This window comes from Silene latifolia, chromosome 4 (genome assembly GCF_048544455.1).
Source record: "Silene latifolia isolate original U9 population chromosome 4, ASM4854445v1, whole genome shotgun sequence".
NCBI lineage: Eukaryota > Viridiplantae > Streptophyta > Magnoliopsida > Caryophyllales > Caryophyllaceae > Silene > Silene latifolia.
This window is the reverse complement of record NC_133529.1, coordinates 84,048,985-84,075,765: the sequence shown is the minus strand read 5'-3', so window position 1 is coordinate 84,075,765 and position 26,781 is coordinate 84,048,985.

Here is a 26,781-nt window from a genome sequence, read left to right as displayed (position 1 = left end):
GATTTGCGAACCTATATTCAAGAAGCTCAAGAAAACAGACCACACCATGTGGATGTTAATTGTCAAAAGGCATTTCAATGAATCAAGGAATTATTGGCTAAACCACCAGTTCTAATGCCACCACAAAAAGATCGACACTTATCTCTATATCTCACAGTCACAGAGACAACCATGGTGGCTATGCTTGCACAAGTTGTCGGGAAGGAAGTGAGAGCTATCTACTACCTTCGTTAGAAGTTCTTGGAATATGAGAATAAGTATACACCACTTGAGAAGACATGCCTCGCTCTTGTGTGGGCAACCAAGAAGCTACGCAATTATAAGTTTAGCTATTCAGTCAAGGTGTATTCGAAGATGGATCCTGTAAAATACATTTTCGAGAAACCTGTCTTAAATGGACGTCTAGCAAGGTGGACTTTGATGCTCTCAGAGTTCGATCTCAAATACGTACCTCTAAAAGTCATCAATGGATGAGCAATAGCCGAATTCTTCGCAGACAATCCTATTCATGATACCCATGTGGTAGATACATGGTCATTTACAAATGAAGACATTTTGCACAACGATGCAGAATCATGGGGCCTCTACTTCGATGTGGCTTCCAATCTAAGAGGATATGGTATAAAAGTATTGCTCATTTCTTCTTAAGGTGAGCATACACCAATTTCTGTCAAACTCGACTTCGAGGTAACTAACAACACGACAGAATATGAGGCCTGCCTCATCGGTCTACAAGCAGCGGTCAATTTAGGTATCACGAAACTTCTAGTCCACGGCGACACATCTTTAATTATCAATAAGATCACTGGGTCTTGGAAAATCCGAAATGAAAGAATTGCGCCATACCAAGCCAGGATATATCAAGTGGCTCAATTCTTCGACCAAGTCATTTACTTACACCTACCTCGAGAAGAAAATCAGTTTGCATACGCTCTTATGAAACTTGCATCCTTGATCAACATGCCCGACAACATGATAGAAATGTTGTTATGTATTGAACGACGATCTGAGCCAGCCTATGTAAATTTTCTCACTAATGAGAAAAAAAAATCAAGGGGAGCCTTGGTATCAAGCCATTCTGAACGACAAGCTCAATGGCATATACCCACCCGACATGGATAAGAGGGGACAACGGGAAATTCGTTTATTAGCATCTCAATATGTCCTAAATCAAGGGGAGTTATACAAGAGAACGCCACAAGGCATAATTTTGCTTTGCCTTGATCATCCAAAAGCAAAGAAAGTTATGGAAGAAGTCCATGATAGAGAATGCGGTCATCATATGAGTGGGCCAATGATGGCAAAGAAAATCATGCGTCTAGGATACTATTGGACAACGATGGAGACAAATTGCATCAAATACGTAAGGCATTGCAACAATTGCCAGATCTTCGGGAACGTACAACATGTCCCACCATCTCTACTATATACAATGACATCTCCTTGGCCATTTTCTACATGGGGAATCGACATCATCGGGAAGATCACTCCAGCCGGGACAGGTGGTCATTGTTACATCTTGGTAGCCATGGATTAGTTCAAAAAATGGGTAGAAGCGGCATCCTATACTACCTTAACATTTAAGCATCTGGCCAAGTTCATATAAACCAATATCGTCTGTCGATACGGGTGTCCAAACGAAGTAATTAGTGACTATGGGTCCCATTTTCAAGCCGAAACCGAACCGTTGTTGGCCAAATTCAAAATCAAGCATCATCATTCCTCGCCCTACCGACCTCAGACTACTGGTGCAGTAGAGGTAGCCAACAAAAACGTCGTCATGATCCTCAAGAAAATGATTGATTATTATCGAGATTAGTCTAGCAAGATACCCTTCGCATTATGAGGATATCGAACCCGATTCAGGACGCCCACTGGGGCTACTCCTTTCTATCTAACTTATGGCAACGAAGTTGTATAGCCACTAGAGCTAGAGTTCCCATCACTACGTATTCAACTCGAAAGCCAAATCCCGGAAGCAGAATGGAATAGAGACAGATATGAAGAACTCGTCCTCTTGGACGAACGGAGGCTACGTGTCGTACATAATGTTCAAACATATCAAGCAAAATCTAGTGCTTAAATCTGTTCGAGCTCTTTTACCAGTCGACCCAAAGGGAAAACTTAAACCTAATTGGGTTGGTCCTTATTTAGTAAAATCCATACTCTCGTGGGTGCGGTTAGAATTACATATTTAGACGAAAACGAGTTTTTAAACCCGACTAATCTAGACCAACTCAAACAGTTTTTTTCCTTTGAATAGGACTAAAAACGCACCACGCGGGACCCATGTGCCGCTCTTGCGACACCAAATACACGGCACTAGCAAAATCTTGAGATTTTTGCCACCTCCCTCTTGCGTTTTGGCATTTTTATTTCTCCTCAATATCATCAATATGACATAATTGCATTCCTTAAAGTAAGTAAAGCACCATGCTTATTCCCTATGTTCATTACAAGCTCTTTCTTCGAACATTTATTCTTTTACATTTCTATTTTCGAACTACGTTCTGGGTTTGATTTTATTTTCAATGTAAACATAGGTAATCCTTCACAGGACACAACCCAATCAATTTATAATCAAAATGTAAATAGAAGGACATTTCCTTTGGCACTTGGAATTCGAAAGATTAAATAAAGGGGGCTGATTTTAAGTTCCTAACTGAAAGCGATCGATTTATTCATCTATTAATTAATACGCCAAATAATATATAAATGTTGAAAAAAAATGCTAGGTTAGAATTCTAAAAATCCGGCCATTTATTACAAACGATAATTAATAATAATAAATAATACAACGACTTAGGCTATTTCTCTTCTTCCATTTTTCCTTTGCCTTTGTCATTTTGGTGATGCTTCTTGTCTCGACCTCGAGGGGAACGCTCTTCCGTTATCTCCGATCTAATCACCAGTGGACTTTCTCGAGGCCTAGTCTTTCCATTTCGAACTACAATTATCATTTCAGCAGGAGCATTCTTTTGTGTCTTCTTCGTGCAGACGACTCGGAATCCAACTTCTTCTTCTTCTTCTGTCAAGTACTTCTGTTTTTCTTTCGCCAGCTCGCGGATCTTATAGTCAATTGGATCATGCTTTCTCAACTTCTCGCGCTCTTCCAAGGTACTGACCTTGACCCACTGCAAATAAGAGTCTGACACCCACAACGAACCAATCGGGACAGGCATAAACCACATGTTCCTTTGTGTCCAGCACAAATCCAACTCCCGGCAAGTCTCAGACGTTTGTGAAAAAGCCACCTGTGGAACAGTGTCAAGCTTCGGGATTTTCTCCCTCATGCCAACTTGCCTCATTAGCCTCTCCGGGAAAATATGGACCATGATCTCCAGGCCTGGGATACGAATGGATCGAGTAGCGCCGAGGGATAATACTCCTGTCAACGCCCTGAGATGCCACCAAGGGACAACCCATCAATCAGCGGACCTCCTTCATTCTTTACTTTGTTCTCCCAGTAGTTGCAAACTCGAGTGAAATAAACCATGTACAACCTCGTCCTCATCACGATCGATCTTGATCGATATCCAAGCACGTCAACTGGGGGCTCGATCAATCGCAGCCTTTCCATCGGCCAAATCTGCAAAAGGAGACAAGTATCAATGTCCCCGTCTCAAAAAAAAAAAAATAATAAAAAAAACAACCACCAAAAATCAAAAAACACGAACAATAAGGAAATAGACGGGAGCATTTTACCTGTAAGATGATAGGACTTCCAAGATACGGGAGCTCACGATTAGCCATCCGATTATCCAACCCTAAGATAGTCTCTCCTAATACCAGGCAAGCTGGGCTATTAGGCAGTTGCATTTGCTCGATAATACCGAAAAACCGCGGGTCACCACTCTTTTGCGCGTCAACATGGCCCTTTAAGAAAAAAAAAATGAAGAAGGAAAAACCCGAAGGCTATGCACCTCACAACATAATAAATAGATGGGTCCTCCCTATCTATGAAGCGGTCCATAAAATCAAAAATCCGTACACCCTTGGAAGTTACAAGACGATCAACTTCAGCTTTGGTCAATCCAATAAGATCCCTATCTTTATTCTTATACCCTTGGGACCTAGATGGTAAAGCCGGAAAACTTTCTGTATCCCATCTACCAATTGCTGCAAATTCTTCGGGAAAAGGACAAATTTCACCTCCAGGAAAGCCAAAAACATGATACTCCGGATTCCAATATTCAAGACAAGCATCAAGAAACGGTCTTACCACATTCACCTGTTTAAAACTAATAATAGATCCAAAAACACCCATGTCATACTTCTCCGCGCTTAAAAACTCATTGGTCCATTTTTTGAGTCCGGATTCGAAAGCATCCATTTTTTTCTTGAAAATCTTTTTTTAAGAGAAATATTATATTTGATGAATTATGGAGTAATAGAAGGGAAAACGAATTCGTTGCGGAATCATATTTCAACGCGGGTTCGCTTTTCGAGACGATTCATCATTTCACATTTCGTCAAATGCAGACTTACCCATTTTTATTCTTTTTTTAATTTTGGGGAATAATTTCAGTCTCTCGTCTCAAAATTTTCTAAACTTATTTTCTTTTTTATTCAAGGGGAAGCACTCCCATTATCCGTCGCGCATTGAGTCATTTTGCTCACTAAAATGGGGCACTTTTTTTCTTTTCTTTTCTTCCTTTTTTCGACTTGATCAAGTTACATTTTGTGCTATTTAAAGCCAAATTCTTATGCTATATGTGCTATGTTTGATTTTTCTATATGAATTTTGGCAGCATGACGGCGTAAACCGTCAAAATGCCAAATCTGTTTCCAAACTAACCTACAGGTACAAACATATTTCACACCCATCAGCAACGAATGGCTCGCAGGCCATGGCCTATATACAACAAAACATTCATATGTACAACAAAATTCGAGCTCCTGCACGAAAGCATAAAATGTACAAAAATACAAGACTAGCCGCGCTCAACTCAGTCACCATCGCCTCAAGGATAGCAATGTCAGCGTCTCAAACCTCCAGCTCCCTCGACAAGCGAGTCGTCTCCTCACGCGACTCCTCTAGCTCGCGCTCCATCTCATGCTTCCTCTGAAAATAAGGAAGTTTATAAATAACAAAGCAAAAGAAGGCAAGTACTCCGAAAGTGCTTCAGATGTTCATACATGTCAAGAAAGAGAAAATGGAGGTTCATACCTGCCGACTCGAGCCACCCGAAAGGGCCTCCACAGCTGTCACTCGGAGCTAGTTGGCCATCCGCCACAGCTCCGCGTGCCTCGACGGTGCCACTTGCATTTCAAAAATAAGACAAGGAATAAAACCGTGTTCTTACATAATTATTTCAAAAAGGGAGAACAAGCCTAAACTGGGGACTTACCCTCCTCACGACATGCTCCCACTCGTCGAGTCCAGCCTCTGTCACCGCTTCAGTAAAACACGGAATTTTCATCAGCACCGTCGTACCAGCCGGCTCAGGGTACTCAAGCTTCTTGGGAAAAGCTGGGGGCTCGACGCCCGCCACCTCGATCTCCTGCCACGATAAAATTATCATTTCCAAGCTATATTCGAATATGTCATTTCAAATATTCAAAATAAGGTATACTTACCACGATCAGCTAGTACCCCAGGCTCCTCCGTAAAAACTCCGAGTACTAAAGCTCGAGAAGGAAGAGAGCGTCATTGCTCGCTCCTGCGAGGTCACCCGTCCTCTCAGCCTCTCAAGGCTCCCTAAACATCGTCCGTGGAGTATTAATGGGAACCACAAAAGTGTCACGGAGGCACTGCCGGGCCAACCGCTCGTCCAGGTACCACGCAGGTCCCATAGCCGTCGCCAAAAGAAACCGACTCGAACCCTTAGGTCGGAGAACGTCTGCTACGAAAGCTAGAGTGCCAGTGTAGTCCTACCAAGGTCTCGGCACCGACTGAAAGGGATACCAGGGGTCATTCCTATGATCGCTATTATTTCAAAGAAAAGCAAAACGACAAATCAAAAGCAAGAAATGCCTACACTGTCAAGCTGCACGGCGTTGACACCCCTCCTACAGGTGTCGTAAGAAGACCGCTGACTCTTCTGCCGGCACATGATCTCTAGCTACGGGATAATCTCTCGCCACGTCCGCTGCCCTCTTGGGAGCGAAGCTAGAGAAGTATGAGTATACCCATGCCTGAAAAGCGAAAATGTTTCAATCTCAATTCAATCACTACTATTTCAAACCAAATATATCGAAGCGATCCATTGTTTCTATGTCTACTCGGTCTTTCAATTCAAGATCAAATTCCAAATTCCAAATTTCAAATTTCAAATTCAAAATCAAAAATTAGTAATTCAATTCAAATTCAATCTGGAATTTCAAGTCAAATCCGAAATTCAAATTCAATTCAAAAAAAAAAATTCCAACCAAATTCAAAATCACCAATTTTTTAATTCAATTTAAATTCAATTCAAAAATTTGAAACCAAGTTCAAATTCAGGACAAAATTTCTAATTGAACCTGAATTCAATTCAAAATTTTAAATCAGTTCAAGTTCAAAAATTCAAACACAATTTAAGTTCAAGCTCAATTCAATTCAAAATTCAAGTCAAAATTCCAAGTTCATCTCAACTGAAGTCAAATCTCCACTTCAAATCAATTCAAAATGATGATTCCTAATTTCATTCGACTTCAATTCAAAGCAGCCTTTTGTTTCATGCTCCCAAATGATCATTCATTATAGGCAGCTCTATCATTTCTAAAGGTCAAACAGAAAAAGAAAAAGGAAGGTTCATACCTCTAAAATGAGACCCGGACCGACAGTAGTAGAAGAAGTCCCTTTCTCCATCTGCTCGGAACGAACCATGGCCCTCATGTACCGTATAAGGACCGCAAAACTAGGAGTAACTTAGTCCCAACGACCTAAGCTACTCAGGTTAGTACGGAAGGGAAAGAAACTTTGTCGACAACCTCTACCCCTTTTCTCCGAAGTAAATCAAAGATAGAAACCATAAGAGCCACAGTTGGGCTCGCTGCTCAGCTGTACACGGTGGATGAGGCACCATCTTGAAAGTACATAGATACTCTCTAATTAGATTAAACAAATTCATTAATTTAGTTTATATTATAGATCTATGTAACATGCATGAAATATAAAAGCATTTTAATAAAAGGTATAAGGATAACAAGATTCTTTACATTAGATATAGGTAAATATGGGCAATCTTTTATCTTTGTTGTTCTTGTGCTTTTAAATGAAAGGATGATCCTCCAAATCAAGGTATCCTAGAAGAATACCTCCAATCGAAATGCACCCAAGAACAAGTTACCCAAATTCTAATAAATATTAACTAGATATTATATTAAGACACCCTTGAATATTAGTTTTAATATTTCTAACTATTAGAAAATATTAATTTTTGATTACTAACTTCTTAGTAATATTATTATGATTTTAGAGAGAGAGCATCCATAAAAATGTATGCAAAAGAAGTGAAGTAAAAATTATAGAGCAAAAGTGCTCTATAATGCCCACTTGGGCCGGCTAGGATAGAGGGAGAGTAAGTGTCAATATTTTATTAATTTTCTTAAGCATGCTCATGCATAGATAAGGCAAATGATAATTACACTTGGGAAGACAAAAAGCATGCATGCATTAGGCATAATGATGTTGTCTAAAACACCTTAATTTATGCCTAATACACGGCACCCCATGACTATATGGGTCCATTTTGATTCTTATATTTGTCGCACAAATACGTGAAAATTTTGTCTAATAACACTCCATAAATATACATGTACATATACACATCTATTTTACGTACTAATTCTAATCACATTAGTCAATTAGTACAAATTTAGTGAATTAACAATTAATTAACTAAAAACCCGTCTCATATAATTCATTAATTAATTATCGCATAATTAAATAATAAATTTCGTCGGCACGAGTTTCTAACTAGTTCTCTCTAAATCAATCAACTAACGTTTTAGTCAATTTATCATGGGACTAATTAAACTGTATCACTTATAACTAATTAGATATTTATTGGCCCTGTTCCTTTAGGTGTGAGCGAAAGGGATCAGTTGATCTCCGCTGTCATACGACAATAACGTCAAACTCTAGTCAGCCAACCGTTATTGATTTACGTTAATCAACTGACATGGATTACATAAATATAAATATCCCTATTATATTCCTGTAATGATATTTAATTTGTATACGCACTATTGTGGAGGACACTAACCCCAACACATCTAACCACCTGTAGGCATCAACACTCTCGCCGGAGACTACCGTCTAAGTATTCCTTGACGTAAGAACTCGAGACTAGGCTGGGTACACTAGCCGCAGCCGTGGCTAGGTTGCAGCCAATAAAACCTCTAGCCTCGACTGAATCCACTCTTATGGCCGTCGCAGGCTAAACTATGAGCTCATCTCCGCAAGGCAAGCCGGAGATCATGTCGTAGTCCTCCCAAGTGACCCCAAGCTCCCCAAAAGGCATATGGAAAGTCGAGGTCGTATCCTAGAAGAGATCTAGGAAAGCTCGAATCAGGCACATTTGGCCCGAATCTTCTTCCCTTTGATCTCTCGCTAGCCCGTCGCCAAGGATCTGAAGGCTCCACGTTCGATGATTACCTTCTCCTCCTCCGATAGCTTCTCTTAGGCCTCCATCATGGTCGTGTAACCGGAAAAGGACCTCATGTTCCCGGCCTCCTACATTTTTTGTAGAATTTGGTTGGGTTTTTAGTGTTTCTTGAGAGGAAGAAGAAGGGAGGTTTTTGTTTAAATGAAAAGAACTTGCGCTAAGTTCTATTTTACTCAGGCACGAATGAACCCGGGAGAAAACGCAGTCTTTGTTGCGCCCTTTCCCTAGGTTTTGCAGCAACTTTCCCTTCAAGTCGTTATAAACTCGTTAGGGGTGGACCGAAGCCCTATATTTTCCCGCCTTGGGATGTTTCCATTAAGGCCACGGGTATTTTTACTCCGTATATTTTCTACTGGTGTACCTTTTTCACCCATCTAGTCTACATTCTCCCCATCGGTTGCAATATTTTTTTCCCCAGCGAGAGTTCATTGCCGTTATATAGCCCATGTATTCTTTGACCAAAATTTATTGTTTTCTATCAGTGATTCTCGGAAAGTCTCGCCTTCTATCAAGTCAAGTTTTCTATCAGCGGTTCTCAAAAAGTCTCGCCTTCTACCAAGTGAAGTTTTCTATCAGCGTTTCTCGCCTGTGAATTATCCTTCAGCGGTTCTCACAAAGTCCTGCCTTAGTCCCCGGTGGTTATCAAAGCGTCCTGACTTTGTCCCAGCAGCTTCTTATATTGAGATAATCCTTTCAGCAACCTTCAGATAATCCTTTCAATAATTTCAGAAGAGTTAAGAAGTTTTTTTTCAGAAGCCCTCTAACCCCTAATCCCTTCAGACACCAAGTTATCTTCAGAGAAAAGAGTTTTGCCGAAGCGCCTTAAGTCTCGTTTCACCTAGGGGTGTCTCATGTATGATTTCTTCTTATGGCTGGCGAGCCTCCTTACGTAGTCTAATGGACTTTAATTGACCCTCCCCGATAGTCTACAGACTCTAAAATGTTCCTGATGACAGGTCCTTGACTCAGACCTCTTGAGCCGCCTTGCGTCGCCATAGTTTTCAGGTTGTAATCTTCCAAGCCTCAGTCAAAGTGGGGGCTCTGTAGTCACCTCGTTTTTGCACCTCCCGCCAACCACCAAGTGATGATTGGGCCGCACGTTTGATTATGCGGAGCGATTTATGACATTTCATAAGTTCGTTGGCACGTGATAGCTCAAACAGTCAAATCAACCTCATGGTCGTCATCTACACGCCTATACGGTCGTTTTGACAGTAATTAGAGTTCATTTGGAGTCCGGGTCAAAAATCGCTTCCATTTTCCAAACCGTCTAAAACCCGAGTCGGAATATTTTTGAAATTTCCGGAGTAATATTCCTAAATTTTATATATCATCATGAAAATATCTACCTTGCGGAATAAGGAATCCTACATCTTCCCTAATTCCTAAAATCAACCGCGGAAATCTTTCTTGGTGAAGAGGAAACTGCCCAAGAGAAAACCCAGCAGTTCCTGCGCCTCTTGGAAAGGTCGCAGTTCCTGCTGCGACTCTTCCTCGGCTGCTTTTTCTCCAGATTCCAGATTTCCTCCGCATTTTTTTCCTATTCCTACTTTTACCATAATTCATCCGTGTGATAAGTATAAGTAGAGGCCTTCACCTCACATATTTTTCACGCGAGTGTCTGCCTTCTCTTCTCCCTTTGCATTCTAAGACCGCGCTCTTTCTTTTCGACGCCTACGTGCTTGCTCCTTGCCACCACGTAAGCTCATATCATTCTGAGTAATAGTCACATTTGCATGACTGACAAATTTGACCACTACACTTTAATCAAATTGTTCTACATCCTCTCTAGAGGGCAATTTCATACTACATCGAGTCGAGCAATCACTAATACGACAACTTAGTTAATCTCGCTTCGTCAAACATGTAAGTCTGAGGGTGTAAAACCAAATTTATTTACTGTATTTTATTTTGTATCAATTAATGTACGAGTTTACGTCATAAGCATGCTCAAAACCGTTTTCAAAACCACGTTTTAAAACCCTTTTAACCAAACAGCAGAGAGGCACCGTCCAGGAGAAACACAACAGTTGTTGCGCCTTCTGGAATGGTCGCAGCACTTGCTGCGCCTATTGCAGAGGCTGCTTACCCGCTGATGCTCTTCTTCTTTTTCCTCGTGTTTCTTCATTGTTTCATTCGAAGGCCTTCTTCCGTTTTATTCCTTATTCTTTTCAAGTTTTCATCTTTTATAATTTACAAATTTGTTTTCATTAATTCCTTTTCAAATAATTCCGACTTAAATCCCTTATAATTGATATTTGCGGGTTTTCGTCATTAAGTTCGAACCCGGATTTAGGAGACTCGATTTGTTCATACCAAGTCCTTTGAATTCGTCTTTCATATATGATTTTTATTCTGTTTCTTCTTCAGTTTTTATCTTCTAATTTCCGTATCTAATTTGATGTTTTGTAAATAAACCTGTTTCCGACCTCGTAAATAATATCTAAATTGTAATACTTCGTTTCAATTCGTTTTGATTGCTTTACGATGGATCTGATGCATATAATCTGATTAAATCACCTTCACTCGAGTTGTATATCAATAATCCATACTAATCAAACAACCAACGATAACAATTAATGGGTTTGACATTCACAGTCAGAACCCAACTCAAGAGCAGTCGCATGAACTGATGCGCCTATTCTAAAGGACGTAACAGATGCTGCGCTTGTTCTGAGGTGGTTTCTGCCTCTGAAATCGTCTTGTTTTGACGTAGGCCTTCTAATTAGGTTTTAATCGACTATTATCCTTATCATCACTACTAATTCGACGTATTTTACAGCCTTGTAATTCTTTTATTTTCTTTTCAAATCCCTTATTCAAGCGTACTCCTAACGTAAATTCAATTATCCATTGTAATTCCATTGTAATTTATTTCTTGTAATTCATTTATTGCAATTTATTCATCTTGTATGATTTAATTACTTGGCAATTCACATGTAATTAATCTAACTTCTAACTTCGACCCAGTTAATGCTAAATTGTATGTCAACCGACATAATTAAATTCACATGCTAGCATTAATTTCTTGGATGTTACATTGCATGCATATAACTGACAACATATCACGTATAAACAACTTCCCTGATCATTAGTAGAGGCCGCTATCGAGGCGGGCGGGAATAGGTGTTTACATAAGCGAGCTTCCTAATACGTACCCTCACCCCTTAGTCAAGATCTCTGTGAACATCCGTGTTCTTTGGCATCATGAGAGTCATTCTAGACATAGAATGCTAAGGGTAACGAGTTTCTTAGTGTTCATGTCACTACGTTTTGTCTTGACATAACACGATGGTTCCAATTTTCCATAAAAATTAGTAGCGACTCCACAAATGCAGGCTTGTCAAACCTTTCACCGGTTTAAATGTCTTACAAATCGGTAACGTCCTATCACATTCTTTGGCTCGCGCCGGAGTTCCGTGAGAGAAGTGTCGCCGTCTCGAAACCAACGCGCGGGTGCGCACGGCGCGGGTGGCTGTGTCCACATTTTCGAGTTTGATTTTAGAAATAATTTTTGGTTCGATTTGTAAATTTAAATATTTCTCAAGTATTCGAACGTATTTAATAAATTTTGGCTTGAAAGCCCATTTCTACCTCACACTTGGTCCGGAATTTATGTTGTTCTTTCGATGACTAAATTTTTATATTAAAGTTATGCTAAAAATATTTATTCTTGTCAAAAGTGCATTTTAATACTTTTGCTTGAAAATTTTTATTAAACGTTTCTAAGGCATATTTATTTTCTGCGTACGAAATTAAATTGATAACGATACTACGAATGCCAGTATTTTCAATTTACATAGTAACCGTTTTTCTAATCGTTAAATTTTTACGACGATAAACTAATTTATGTTACGATTTTATTTTGACCATATACATTCGTGATGTTATAAATGGGCCATTTACAAGTTAAATTTTGGTCGAATAAAACATGAGCTACTCGGCCCAAGCTATTTCCGACTTGCAACAATTCCTTCTAATTCAGATATTTTACAAATAGATTATGAAGGATATAGTTTTTATTAAAAAAAGGAAATAATTTCCTAATGCCTTTTTGACCGAGTATTTGGGGAGAAAAGTAGATAGATTTTTTCCTAAACTTAGTAGGAGTATATATTTTTATATCTTACCTTTTCTAACCCTAATCAGTTTTTATCCCAAAAAAACGAGAAAATCTAACTCGTGCTGCGTGAAAACGTTAAATCAAAACTTCGTACGTGCTTGCCTTCTCGCTTCTTTATTTCCGTTCAAACAAATCACGTATGTACTTGCCTTCTTGCTTCTAACAAGGATCGATCTTTCTCCGTATTTTCTTGCTCCGATACGATTGTTCTCATTCTTATTCTAAGGGTATTTAATTATTTCTTTTTAGTTTTCGCTACTTGATATTCTAGTTTAAAAAACATGTGATTAATTCATATGTATAACATTTTGTTTTGAAGGATTTTGTGACGATTCATATGAGGACGAGAACTTAATTAATTCGGATAGCGAATAAGGTAACTCCGACGTTACTCTGTATCACGCGGTATTTATGTTTTAGTTGTATGATTGGGACTTTTTGCGGATGTTATGAAATTGTATGCTGGTCGAGACTTATCATTAGGATGATCTCGAGATTTTTGTTAATCTATTCTTTTGATATTTTGAGTTGTAATTATTTATTTTTATGTTTAAAAGTTATATAAATTATTTTTCTGAGTGGAATAATTATTTTTAAGATACCATGAATTTTCGTTGTAATTAATTTGCAGTTAATGTATTTAATTTCTGTTTTATAATATTACTACACTATTTGCGATAATAGTAGTGATGTATGTTGTTAAATAGATTTAAAATACGAATTTAAATAATTAAGTTCCAAAACTTTAATATGTGGCCGAGACACTGTAAGTTGAAGTGTGTGTGTAACATTTTAGGTCTTGAAACCTTAAATTCGATTTTATAAGCATTTTACAAGTTTTGGTGAAAACCGTTGTAAAATCTGTTAAATCTGACAGTCTGTTTGTGAAACTTATATAACCTGTTTTTATTTCGAATCTGCAAAAATGTTGATAAGGGACTCATACTCCCTCCACATCTATTTGTTCTACCCATTTACCTTTTTGGAGGTCGAAGTATTGAAACTTTGACCATAAATACATCATAAAATATAATAATTCATAATACGATATTTATATAGTTACATTTGCTATAATACAATCTTTCATAAAATATTATTTTTAACCGATACAAATAATGTATAGGTATTCAAAATGACGGTCAAAGTGTTGCCTAGGAGATCGTGTATAAATTAAATGAGTAGAACAAATAGATGTGGAGGGAGTATTATTTTAAAGCTTAGAGTCTGCACAAAACATTTCCTAAATTTGCGATTTACGGTTTGGTAAGAATAAATTATTTGTGAACAGCTCGCCTGTAAACTGCGATTCTGTCTTTTGCTCAAACAGTATTTCGTAAAATGACTTTCCTTTGTGATTCAATGGCTAATCCTTTTCCTACATAAACTCTGGAATGTCTAGTCATGTTTAGAATTTTACTTTTCCTTAAAATGTTTTCTTAAAGTCATTTTACGAACTCAAATGTTCTGGATGTCATTTTCTGTCAGCTTTTAGAAGTGAATTTTTAGACCCCTGATAGTTTCGCCTTTTGAAATTGGTTATTAAACGAAAGTTGTAATTAAGAGCTACAGGAAACCATGAAAATTGGCATTGCGTCATTTCGATTTTTCAGTATTTAATTATGAATTTTACAGTATTGTTGTTCTATTTTATAAACTGTTTTAGAACCCCATCTCATTAAGGCCTATATAATATATCATTTCTAAAGTATTTTAATCCAATTGATAGTTTGAGTTTTAAATACAGTGATTAATCAAATTATAATCCTTGGATTATTTTATAGTTTTGGAAGTGAAGTTTAAGCTTTCTGTTTTGAAGAAATTAAAGTGTAGTTCGCTTACTAACATTTGAAATAATATACTTTGAATAAAATACTATCTTCAGGATAATTTTTAAGTTTTGAATAATTAAAGGAAGAGCAAAAGAATAATGAACTAAGGCATACATGTTCTTATACAACTATATGATTGGGTACCCTAGTGAGAGATACAAATTGTCGTAGAGTCATGTACATGTACTTAGACTGGGACTGCGCACTGTGTAGTAAGACGAGTCATGTTATAGTTTGTTGTTTAGTGAGTGGACTTGGAGTTGGTCATCTTTGCATGACACTGGGTTCTCGAAACTAGTATATGTAATACCCCAAACTTTTGGAATGAATAATTATTTTATTAAATGTTTTTAATAGAATTATTACTCGGAAATCGTATCGTGTTAAATAATTATAGGATACCATTTAGTTGTTGGTTGTATAACGGTGAGATGAAATAATGGTAACAATACTGATAAAGGTAAAGTGTAATAATAATAATAGTTATATTGTATTATTATTATTATTATTATTATTTTATAATATTATTATAATACTAGCTAACTAAAACTATTTAAATATTATTATTATTATTATTATTATTATTTATTCATTTTTGCAAGAAAGTTTCCCATATTAACTTGGAGTAAGGACATTGAAAGAATAAATGAGAGTGAGTTTCAGTATTCTCCTTACACAGAGGGCATCTATTGATAAGCCTCATCCTTATTATGTTATCTGTTGTGGCCAGCTTCATTTCAGCACTAAGGGTGGCAGTGACCCTGTGAGCTAGGATAATGATAGGATTAGCAAGAACTGTGGACCAAGTGGTGATAGTACTAGTGGCTCTAAGCCCCTCATAAGCAATTGTAACAGTAAACTTCCCATGCTCCACACATTTATCAATAAAAAACTTTGTGGCATTCGAAGTCCCAAATTTTTGAATACAATAATCCCTCACAGCCAGAATGCCGCTGAAACTTTCTGAGAATCGGTCAGCAGCTTCGAGAGTCCAGATAGTACTGCCATTCAGAGCATATGCCTTATGCCAACGAGCCCAACGACTAACAGAATGCTTATTATTATTATTATTATTATTATTATTATTATTATTATTATTATTATTATTATTATTATTATTATTATTATTATTATTATTATTATTATTATTATTATTATTATTATTATTATTATTATTATTATTATTATTATTATTATTATTATTATTATTATTATTATTATTATTATTATTATTATTATTATTATTATTATTATTATTATTATTATTATTATTATTATTATTATTATTATTATTATTATTATTATTATTATTATTATTATTATTATTATTATTATTATTATTATTATTATTATTATTATTATTATTATTATTATTATTATTATTATTATTATTATTATTATTATTATTATTATTATTATTATTATTATTATTATTAGTATTATTATTATTAGTATTAGTATTATTATTATTATTATTATTATTATTATTGTTAGTATTATTGTTATTGTTATTGTTATTGTTATTGTTATTGTTATTGTTATTGTTCTTGTTCTTATTCTTGTTGTTGTTGTTGTTGTTGTTGTTGTTGTTGTTGTTGTTGTTGTTGTTGTTGTTGTTGTTGTTGTTGTTGTTATTGTTGTTGTTGTTGTTATTGTTGTTGTTATTATTAATATTGTTATTATTATTATTATTATTATTATTATTATTATTATTATTATTATTATTATTATTATTATTGTTATTATTATTATTATTATTATTATTAATATTAATATTAGTATTAATACTATTATTATTATTATTATTATTATTATTATTATTATTATTATTATATATCTATATTTCGGCCATTAGGGTTTCGGGCAAACCGAGATCTATGCTCCCTCCTTTACTATAAATACTTTACACTTTGCAACATTTAAAAGTAAGACCTTTAAACATAAAATTGATTTTATTTTTAAGTGCAAAAAACTGTGTGTTTCAAAACAAGAAAACCGTTTTGCTATTTTCGAAAAGGTCGTGTGTTTATAAACTTCTGCATTCGTTCTTTGGTTATCGTTATAAGATAATAGTGCTTAATTGATCTCTTACTCATTCCTTAACGTGAACTTTTTGTAGAATCAACTATGCTTTCTTATTAGCGTAAGATATTCACTCGAGTATCTAACGATACTCACTTGAGTTACAACTAGGGTTAGTTGTAGAAGTTGGGTTAGTAAATTTGTAATCCGTAGAAAGATACTAAATTTATTAATCGAGAATAGTGGACGTAGGTTTCGATTTGTGAAACTGAACCACTTCAAAAATCGTGCGTCTATCTCTTTCGTTCGTTTGTTTATTTCGTGCTTATTCGTTAATTAGTTAATTAGTTAAAGTTTATTCAATAAACTTTAAATAATTAATTATACATATACAATCGAAAAATTAGGTAAAAGTTTTAATCCTCAATTCACCCCCCCCCTCTTGAGTATTTCGGATCGATAGACTCTTCAGTTGGTATCAGAGCCTCGTGCTCTTGATTGCCTAACCACAAAGAGGCTGATCTGTCTATCTTTATTTATCTTATCGTTTTATATTCCGCTGCCTATCACGTGATAAATGGATTCCAAATACCTCAAGTGTCTCGTCTTTGATGGGAATAATTATGGGTTATGGAAAAACATGATGACTCACTATGTGAAAGGTCATGATTTGGAGTGCTGGAATATTATCCAAAACGGACCAGCTAAAATCTTGGTTGCTTCCACTAAAGGCACTACTTACGAGAAGAAGGAAGAGGACTATATCGAGGCTGACTACAAGAAGGCTGAAAAGAATTCTAAAGCTATAAGTCCATTGCAGAATGGCATGACTACTAATGAATTCGATCGGTTCTCTTCGTGCTAAACGGCCAAGGAGATATGGGACGGCCTGGAACTAGCTTATGAGGGTCCTTCCATTGTTAGGAAGCACCGCATAGATCTGCTAATGCAAAAATATGAGCTATTCAGTATAGAGCCTAATGAGTCCTTGGATAGCATGTCCGCACGTTTTTCAAGCATCATAAACGAATTGAAAAGCCTAGGAAGAAAGTTCAATAGCGAGGACATTGCATGGAAGGTTCTTAGTTGCCTAACTAAAAAGTGGCGTGCCAAGGTCACAACAATGGAGGAATCGCGAGATCTTGAGAATCTATCCTACCACGAACTCATTGGTGCTCTTATGGCCCATCAAATTACTCTAAATGCCGATGAAGCAGAACCGAGTAGAAAAAATATGGCCTTGAAAAGCGAAGATGTAGGCTCCGATATAGAAGATGAGACTGTTTTGTTTGCACGTCGTTTTAAAAACAGAATCTTTTGAAACAAGCAAGCAAAATCGTCTTATAGCAATAGAATCAAAATCATCATTTGCTAATAGAGGTTGCTTTAAGTGTGGAGAATCTGATCACATGATCAAGGATTGTCCAACATGGGAGAAAATCAAGGACAGAGCAAAACGCAAAAAGACAAAGAAGGAGTTCAAACAAGTAATGACAGCTTCGTGTTGGGGAGATCATGACTCAGAAGATGATGAAGGATCCGAAGATGATGAAGTAGCCAATCTTTGTCTTAGCAGCGTCAGTCATGACCTAATCTCTGACAGCGACGGCGATAGCACGAACTCTCAATCAAACTATTGTTTTCTAGGAGAATCAGATGAAGACGACAATAATGAGGTTAGTTATATTGAACTAAAGAAACGTGTTAAGAAATTATCTAAAAGTGCCCTAATTGAATTCATTGAGCAATCTCTCGATAAATGTCATGAATAGGATATGGAACTAAAGGATCTAAAGGAACAGATTCTTGATATTGCTAAGGAGAATCATACTCTAAAGGCAAAAGCTAAGAAGTTGAAATCTAACGTTACAGCTGATAAAGCTACAACATTAGATACTGCTAATGTTGAAAAGAAGAAATTAGAATCTAAAGTTAAAGCTAATGAAGCTATAACTTCATATCTAAAGTTTAATATTAAGCACCTTCAAGCCAAGGTTATAGCTAATGAAGCTATAACTTTAGAACTTAGAAAAGCCAAGGAACTTTTAGTAACTAAAATCACATCTGATGAAGCAGTGATTTTAGACCAAAAGAAAGAAATTGATTCTCTCACAAAGCAATTGAAAGAATCTAAAACTGAGATGATGAATGTTAAGAAACAACATTCAGATGTTGTGTTTATTCTTAACAAAAGGTTCGAAGACTTTCATGACAATTATAAGAAGGATAATGACATAGATCACACGAAATGTCTTAAAGAAATTAAGAACCTAAAGGACTTACTTCTACATGCAAGGAAAGTCCATGATAAATGGGAAGGTAGCACAAAAGTCCTAAACTTCCTAACCGAACAATCTGACAATAATATGAAGATGGGGTTAGGATATGAGTGCTACAGCCGTAGAGATCACTCCAAATGCAAATCAACACCCTCTGATTACGATTTCAGAAAAAGAAAATATGTTGATCTTCCTGAATATTTGATTTGTAATTACCGTGGTCATACGGGTCACATCCAAGACAATTGTTTCAAACGTGTACATGATATACGAAAAAATACCGAATTTGTTAAAACGGTTGACACAACAGTCGAGGATGAAGAATCCCCTACAAAAGAACCTAACGAAGAAAGGAACAATAACTTTCCTTGGTTCTACGATATGTCTTTCGATCGCACCAAAAAGCCTAGCCCTTCACAAGCTCCGTCTCAATCCAAACAAAGCAAACCTAAACACAAGGAGAGTGGCAATGTGAGACCTAGAGATATCCCTAAACCTAGAATTCCTCCTAAACAAAACTACCCAAGGTTTAAAAATACGACCATTAGACAAGTTTGGGTACGAAAGGATTTAGTATATAGAGTAACTAATCATAAGGGACCCAACCTAGCTTGGGTACCTAAAAACTGTATCTAATCCTTTCTGCAGGTAATAGTGAAAGAAAACAATCAATGGTATCTTGACAGTGGATGCTCAAGACACATGACTGGAGATAAGAATTTGTTTCTTTCACTCAAACCTTTCAACGGAGGAAAGGTGACATTTGGGGACAACAAGAAGGGTAAAGTGATTGGTGTGGGCAAAGTTGGAATTTCTAAATCACACGCAATCAGTGATGTTTATTTAGTGGATTGTCTCAAGCATAATCTGCTTAGCATATCCCAACTATGCGACAAAGGTAACAAGGTTTTTTTTCATAATGATGGTTACCGCATTATAATTGAAGGTACAAGCAATGTTATTCTTGAAGGACATAGGAAAAGGAACGCGTATATGGTAGATTTAAATGCTGTGCGTACTTACTCTTTTACATGCATGAAAGTTACACTTAATGATCCTTGTCTATGGTAGAAACGTTTTGGTCACATTAGCTCACTAACCTTGAACAAACTCAAGACTTGGGACTTGGTTGAAGGACTACCTAAAATCAAGTGCGACCAAGAAAAGATGTGTGACACGTGTGCTAGGTGCAAAAATGTGAGAACATCGTTCAAACCTAAAAGAGTGGTAAGGACGAATTAAGCGTTGGAATTGGTGCACATGGACTTATGCGGTCCTATGAAGGTAAGAAGTCGAGGAGGATCCAGGTATGTCTTTGTCCTCGTAGATGACTACTCATGGTATGTATGGCCTATCTTTATTCATTAAAAAGATGAGACTTTTGATGAATTTGATTGTCTTATGAAACTTGTTCAAAATAAATATAAGACTAACCTTGTGTCTATTCGTACGGATCATGGCACTGAATTTGATAATCAAGCCTTTATAGAATATTGTAGAGTTAATGGTGTAGGACATAACTTTTCTGCACCAAGAACTCCTCAACAAAACGGTGCCGCTGAACGTATGAATAGAACACTAGAAGATATGGCTCGTATAATGCTCTTATGTAGTGGTCTACCTCGTAACATTTGGGCTGAAGCTATTAGTACTTCATGTTACATCCATAATCGTGTTATGGTAAGACCTATCCTTAAGAAAACCCCTTATAAACTTCTAAGAGGTCGCAAACCTAATATCTCCCATCTTCGTTGCTTTGAGAGTAAGTGCTTTGTTCACAACAATGGTAAAAAGAGGTTAAGTAAGTTCGACCCTAGAAGTGATGAGGCTATTTTTATAGGGTATTAGGATCATATAAAGGCTTACAAGGTCTTCAATAAAAGAACACTTTTTATTGAAGAAAGTATTCATGTTATTTTTGATGAAGATAACGTGTTTGATAAGCCCTTACAGGATGAGGAAGAAGACTTGGACGAACCTGACTTTCGTCTTTCAAGAGATGATCCCCCAGAATTGGAAACGGAGGATAATGAGATTGAAGGAATAAATGATGAACTTGATCATTCTTCTAAAGATAAAAAGAAGAAAACTAAAATTTAGTTGATGATACTATAATAACATTGTCTCAAGATAAGGATTCCCAATCTAATGTTATAGGTGATGTTACTATAACATTGAATCCAAATCAAGGTAATGAGTCCGAAGTTATACCCGGCTCTACTACAACACCAGGATTGGATTCAGGGGGAACTTCCTCAAATTCTGGGCCAAATGAAGTTGGGTCAAGTTCAAATAATGATGAAGAGCCAAGTACTTCAACTAAATGGAAATACAAGAGTTCACATCCAATGGATAGTATTCTTGGCAATATTAAGAAGGGAGTTCAAACGAGACAATCCTTGAACAACTCTTGCTCGTTCTATTCATTCCTATCTACGATCGAACCAACTAATATCAAGGAAGCTCTTGCAGAATCAGATTGGATTATAGCTATGCAAGAAGAATTTCAACAGTTCGAACGGAACAAAGTTTGGCACTTAGTTCCTAGACCCAAGGATTGATCTGTTATTGAAACAAGATGGGTATTTAGAAATAACCTAGATGATGTCAGAGTCATTGTTAGAAATAAAGCAAGATTGGTGGTCCAAGGTTATAATAAACAAGAAGGAATAGATTATGACGAGACATTTGCACCTGTTGCTCGTCTTGAAGCTATTAGACTTCTGATAGCGTTCGCAGCTCATAAAGGAATGAAGCTCTTCCAAATGGATGTCAAGACAGCATTTCTAAATGGGTATCTACAGGATGAAGTCTTCGTAGAACAACCCCCTGGATTTAAGGATAGCAAATTTGAAGACCATGTCTTTAAATTAGACAAAGCCTATATGGACTGAAGCAAGCACCAAGGGCTTGGTATGATCGATTATCAAAATTTCTACTTGACAGTGGATTTAATAGAAGATCTGTTGACAAAACCCTATTCCTAAAATCCGAGGGTACTGACCTTTTGGTTGTTCAAATCTACGTTGATGATATCATCTTTGGATCGACCAACCGTAGCTTGTGCAAATATTTTTCAGAGTTGATGACTTCTGAATTTGAGATGAGCATGATGGGAGAATTGAAATTCTTTCTAGGTCTGCAAATTCAACAAACTGAGGAAGGCATTAAAATTCATCAACAAAAATATATTAAGGAATTAATTCGAAAGTTCGGAATGGAAAATTCCTATGCTATGCCTACTCCGATGGTCGCAGACAAGAAGTCAACTTTAGATGAAGACGGTAAGCTTGTTGATGAAACAACTTACCATGGGATGATTGGGTCATTACTATACTTAACTGCAAGTAGACCAGATATCTTGTTCAGCGTATGCATTTTTGCTAGATATCAATCATCTCCCAAAGAATCTCATATGAGGGCCGTAAAAAGGACTTTACAATATCTTATTGGAACGGCGAAACTATATTTATGGTATCCAATGGAGTGCAATTTCGATTTGGTCGGATATTCAGATGCCGGTTACGCAGGATGCTCTCTAGACAGGAAAAGTACGTCAGGTGTTGCCACGTTCGTTGGACCTTGCATTATTACATGGGGTTCAAAGAAGCAGAATTCAGTTGCCCTTTCAACAGCTGAAGCCGAATATATCGCAGTAGGTCTGGTATGTACTCAATTATTATAGCTTACGCAACAATTACATGATTATGGTGTTGACGTAGGTTGTATTCCCATTTTATGTGATAATACGAGTGCTATTATTATTTCCAAAAACCCCGCACAGCACTCGCGTACCAAACACATTGAAATTAGACACCACTTTATAAGAGACCATGTTGAAAAAGGGAATATAAAACTTGAATTTTGTAGTACAGAGAAACAATGGGCGGACATTTTTGTTGGAATATTTGTCCTCCGACAATAATGCGATCACAACTGTTGATCATGATGATCACATGTTTATATCTCATTTTAAGAATACATGTGGGATGTAATATTTTACAGTCAACTGGTCCACACATATCGGTAATGATTGGCTGACTAGAGTTTGACATTACTGTCGTGCAACGGTGGTGATCAGTTGATCCCCTTAGGTCATACCTATAGGTAAATACTCTTAATTGATTATTTAATTAATCGTATGCCGATACGAGTTAATTAAATTGCTTAAAATTGACGTATGATTTTGTGAGTAAAGTTAACGTATCTCATTGTAATTCGATTAAATTAGATACGGTCTAAGTAATCGAATTGTTTTATTACTTAGATAAAATTATTGTTTACGAAACAATTGAAATTGAAATTGAATGAATAATTTATTATAAATACAAGACGTTGTAATTTATAATTTGATAAACCGTTTTGGTGCAAGTAATTACGAATTACTAGTCGATTTTGTATATGACATATTTTATGAGTATGTTGATTTTTAATATGTTAAAAATACATTACAATTTCATATGTCAAGTAACATGTCACATATGTTACAATTGACAAATGGCAAAATAAAATGGACCTCCCATTTTATATAAGTGCCGAAAATTGGAGGGGATTATGGTTGAAATTGTGTTAATTATTTTTAAGTGGAAAACACAATGATTACCCATAGTCTTAGCCTTGCATACCTATGATTTCTTGGGTAGAAAAACTAGCTCATGCATTGGGCACCCTCTCCCTCACCACCGGTTTTCCAAGAGGAAATAACAAGAGTTTTTCCTCCATCATTTTCATTCATAACTTCAAATATAATTTCTAGTGTAAGAAATTATCATTCTCTCTACATCTTATGAAACATTTTTAGAGAAATAAAAACCTCACAAAAGCTCCTCTCTTGACCGAAATATTCAAGAGAAAATACAAATTGTTTTTGTGTCAATTTTTATAGTAAGACTTATATTATTACTAGATCATAATAATATTAGTTATTAAGGGATTTCCTTGGGTATATACTTTTGGGAGAGGTTCTATTTTGGACCTTTTGTTCATCCATTATAAGGAAGCTCAAGAACTAACAAGAAGGAGATCTTGTTGGTGCCCTAATATCCGAAATCCCAAAGTAAGATAGACGATTTCTTCTCTTATCTCGTTTTAGTTTGCATGCATAAGATCTAGCATTTATTTTATGACTAAATAAATTAATTCATATATGAATGTGTAAGTTAATGAGATTAATGATTCTAACAATTTTGACAAAATCATTAGCTAGAGAACGATTTTAGACCTTACGGTTGGAAATTGGTTTAATCAGTGGTACCTAAGCTTCTATATATGTTTAATCTCTCAATGATTGATTAGTAAAGATAACATTGTATGACTGTGTCCGTATATTGCGTTGCAGTAATATTTACGTGTATAGAAATTTATTTATCGTATATATTCTATTTGTATTTTAGAATTTGGTTGGCATACAAACTTTATCTTTTACCAAAATTGAGATACACCATATTTCTTTTTTTTTCCAAATTTTATCAAAATCTTTCCTATATTTCTATACAAAATTTCGTCTAAGTATCCTATTCCAACTCCTATATTATTTACTTACCAAATTTAATCCACTACCACTTGTTTACCTAGTCCTAAACTCAACCTAGATTCCTACCCTATATTTACCCCTAACCGTGTAACATTGATCACACCACCCCACTTGCATTCACTTTTTCTCTTTGCCAAATCTTCACTCAATCTTCATAATCATCATTGTTATGGATAAAAAATACCTTTTATTCACCTGTGACGTGGCTCCGTTTTACTGGTAGAAAGGATGGCAAAAAGTTGGCGACGTGGCGCATGGTAATTGGCGGATAAGAAGAGAAAGGGATTGATGAGGTGGCACGATGTGGACCAGGGGATCAAAAAAGCAAACAAGCACAAATGGGCCAAGAATAAATCCCACCTGCAAGAAAGGGAAAGATTGGGCTTTTGACCCTTTCAACAACTAATACCTATTTTCATGGCAACCACCCTATTTTCCAGGAGCAGGCGCAGATATTCAGCAGCAGAGGTAGCAAGGAGTTGAGGATTGAAACCCTAGCAACAAATAGCTATAAAAGCAAGGAAGTCCATTGTGAAGGGGGCATTCGAAATTATCTGAGGCAACACAACACTCCTCAAAATCCCGTCTATACTTGGCAATAATTCTCTAGCAAAATAATTGTATTTCATTACTTGAGTATTTGATCTCGATTATAGTGCAAAGTTGGTGGGATTCCGCCTCCCCCCGCGGTTGTTCCCACACCGGGTTTTCCGCGTCATCAAAAATCCTCCGTGTCATTCTCTTATTCGTTTTTATTTCGTTCGTTTTCATCGTCACAAATTGAATATTACTCGGCCGTAGATTAATCACTATCACTCACATAATTAATTCATAACCGGTAATTTTTTACCAAAACAGTTTGGCGCCCACCGTGGGGCATATTGATCATTTTCTATAGCTAAATCTCGCAAAACAGAACCAGCCGTCGTCATGTCTGGAACCAGCCAAAATGCTTCCAGCAGCCAGAGCATGTCATCCCTGTCTTCTGGAGCAAGACCTATTCCTGCATCTGCAGGACCAGTCAGTGCATCTCCAGCGTCCAGTCAGATGACCCCCGTCAGCATATCGTCCAGAACCATGCCTCTGCCTCTGAAGCCACCGCAGATACCCAAAGCAGCAGGCGCACCCAGTCAGTCCAGATCCAGCAGGGAAAGCAGCCCCAACAGAGGTGAAGCTGCATCCAGAGCCCCGACTCAGGAGGGATCAGGTGTAGAAGTTCTCAGAAGCAGAGGATCCCCAGTGCTTGACCCGGTGCAGGTGATGATCCAGGGGATGGATGTTCTGCGTCAGGCCGTTGAAGATCTGAGGAAGGACAACCAGAACCTGATTGCACAGATCGTGACCGCGGTTCAAACCAAGCCAACAGCACTACCAGAGGCTCCTACCAGAACCAGCAGTGGAGGGTCGAGTCGATCAATTCCGTCAGAACTAGTCACCAGACTGGACCTTGCGGGAGTAGAACCCAGCGAACCAATTGAGCCCAGAGGGTTGGGATGCCTATCATTTGATAATCCATCCAGTCTGCAGAAGACAATAAGTAATGCTTTGTTAAACACTCCGTCAGGATCTGACCTTCCACCCTTTTCAGGTACCCCAGCACACCAGACATCAGGATGGCAATCTGGACCTGTCATCAATACAGCAGTTCCATCCTGCAACCAGTTCACCAGTGGAGCCTGGATCGGAGGACTAAAGCAGACACCAGGATGGCAGCCTGGATCCATAACCAGTGCAACACCAGTGACCAGTCATCCAGCACCAGGCCAATTTTCTAGAGTGCCCTGGCTAGGAGGCACACCTGCAGGTTCTTTTACGCCTGTTTCTAACCCTATTGCAGGAGCAGGTAATTCGCTGGAGCAGCAATACCAGGAGCTGAGGGAGCTGATGTATAGGATACCAGGCGTAGCCCGTCCGTTGGAGAAAGCAGTCAGAGACAGCTACGCGGACTCACCATTCGTGGATGACATAGCCCTAATCAGTGTCCCTAAAGGATGTGTGCCTCCAACCATGACGCTCTATGATGGAACCACGGATCCACTCGACCATATCAACCACTACAAGCAAAAAATGATGGTGATAACCGCAACTGGATCTCTGAAGGAAGCTTGCATGTGCAAATGATTCGGATCTACCTTGTCAGGAGCAGCCCTACAGTGGTTCGTCGGCCTGCCAAATAAGAGCATATCTAGCTTCGCCGACCTAGTCAACGCCTTCAACCAGCAGTTCGCCAGCAGCAGAAAGCCGGAGAAGCAGACTAGTGACCTCTACCGGATAGTGCAAGGGTTCGAGGAGTCCACCCGTGATTACTTGAACAGGTTCAACAAGGAGAAGGTGGCTATCCATGATGTGATATAGCAACCTCTATACAAGCCTTCCGCCGAGGACTGCACTAGGATTCAGA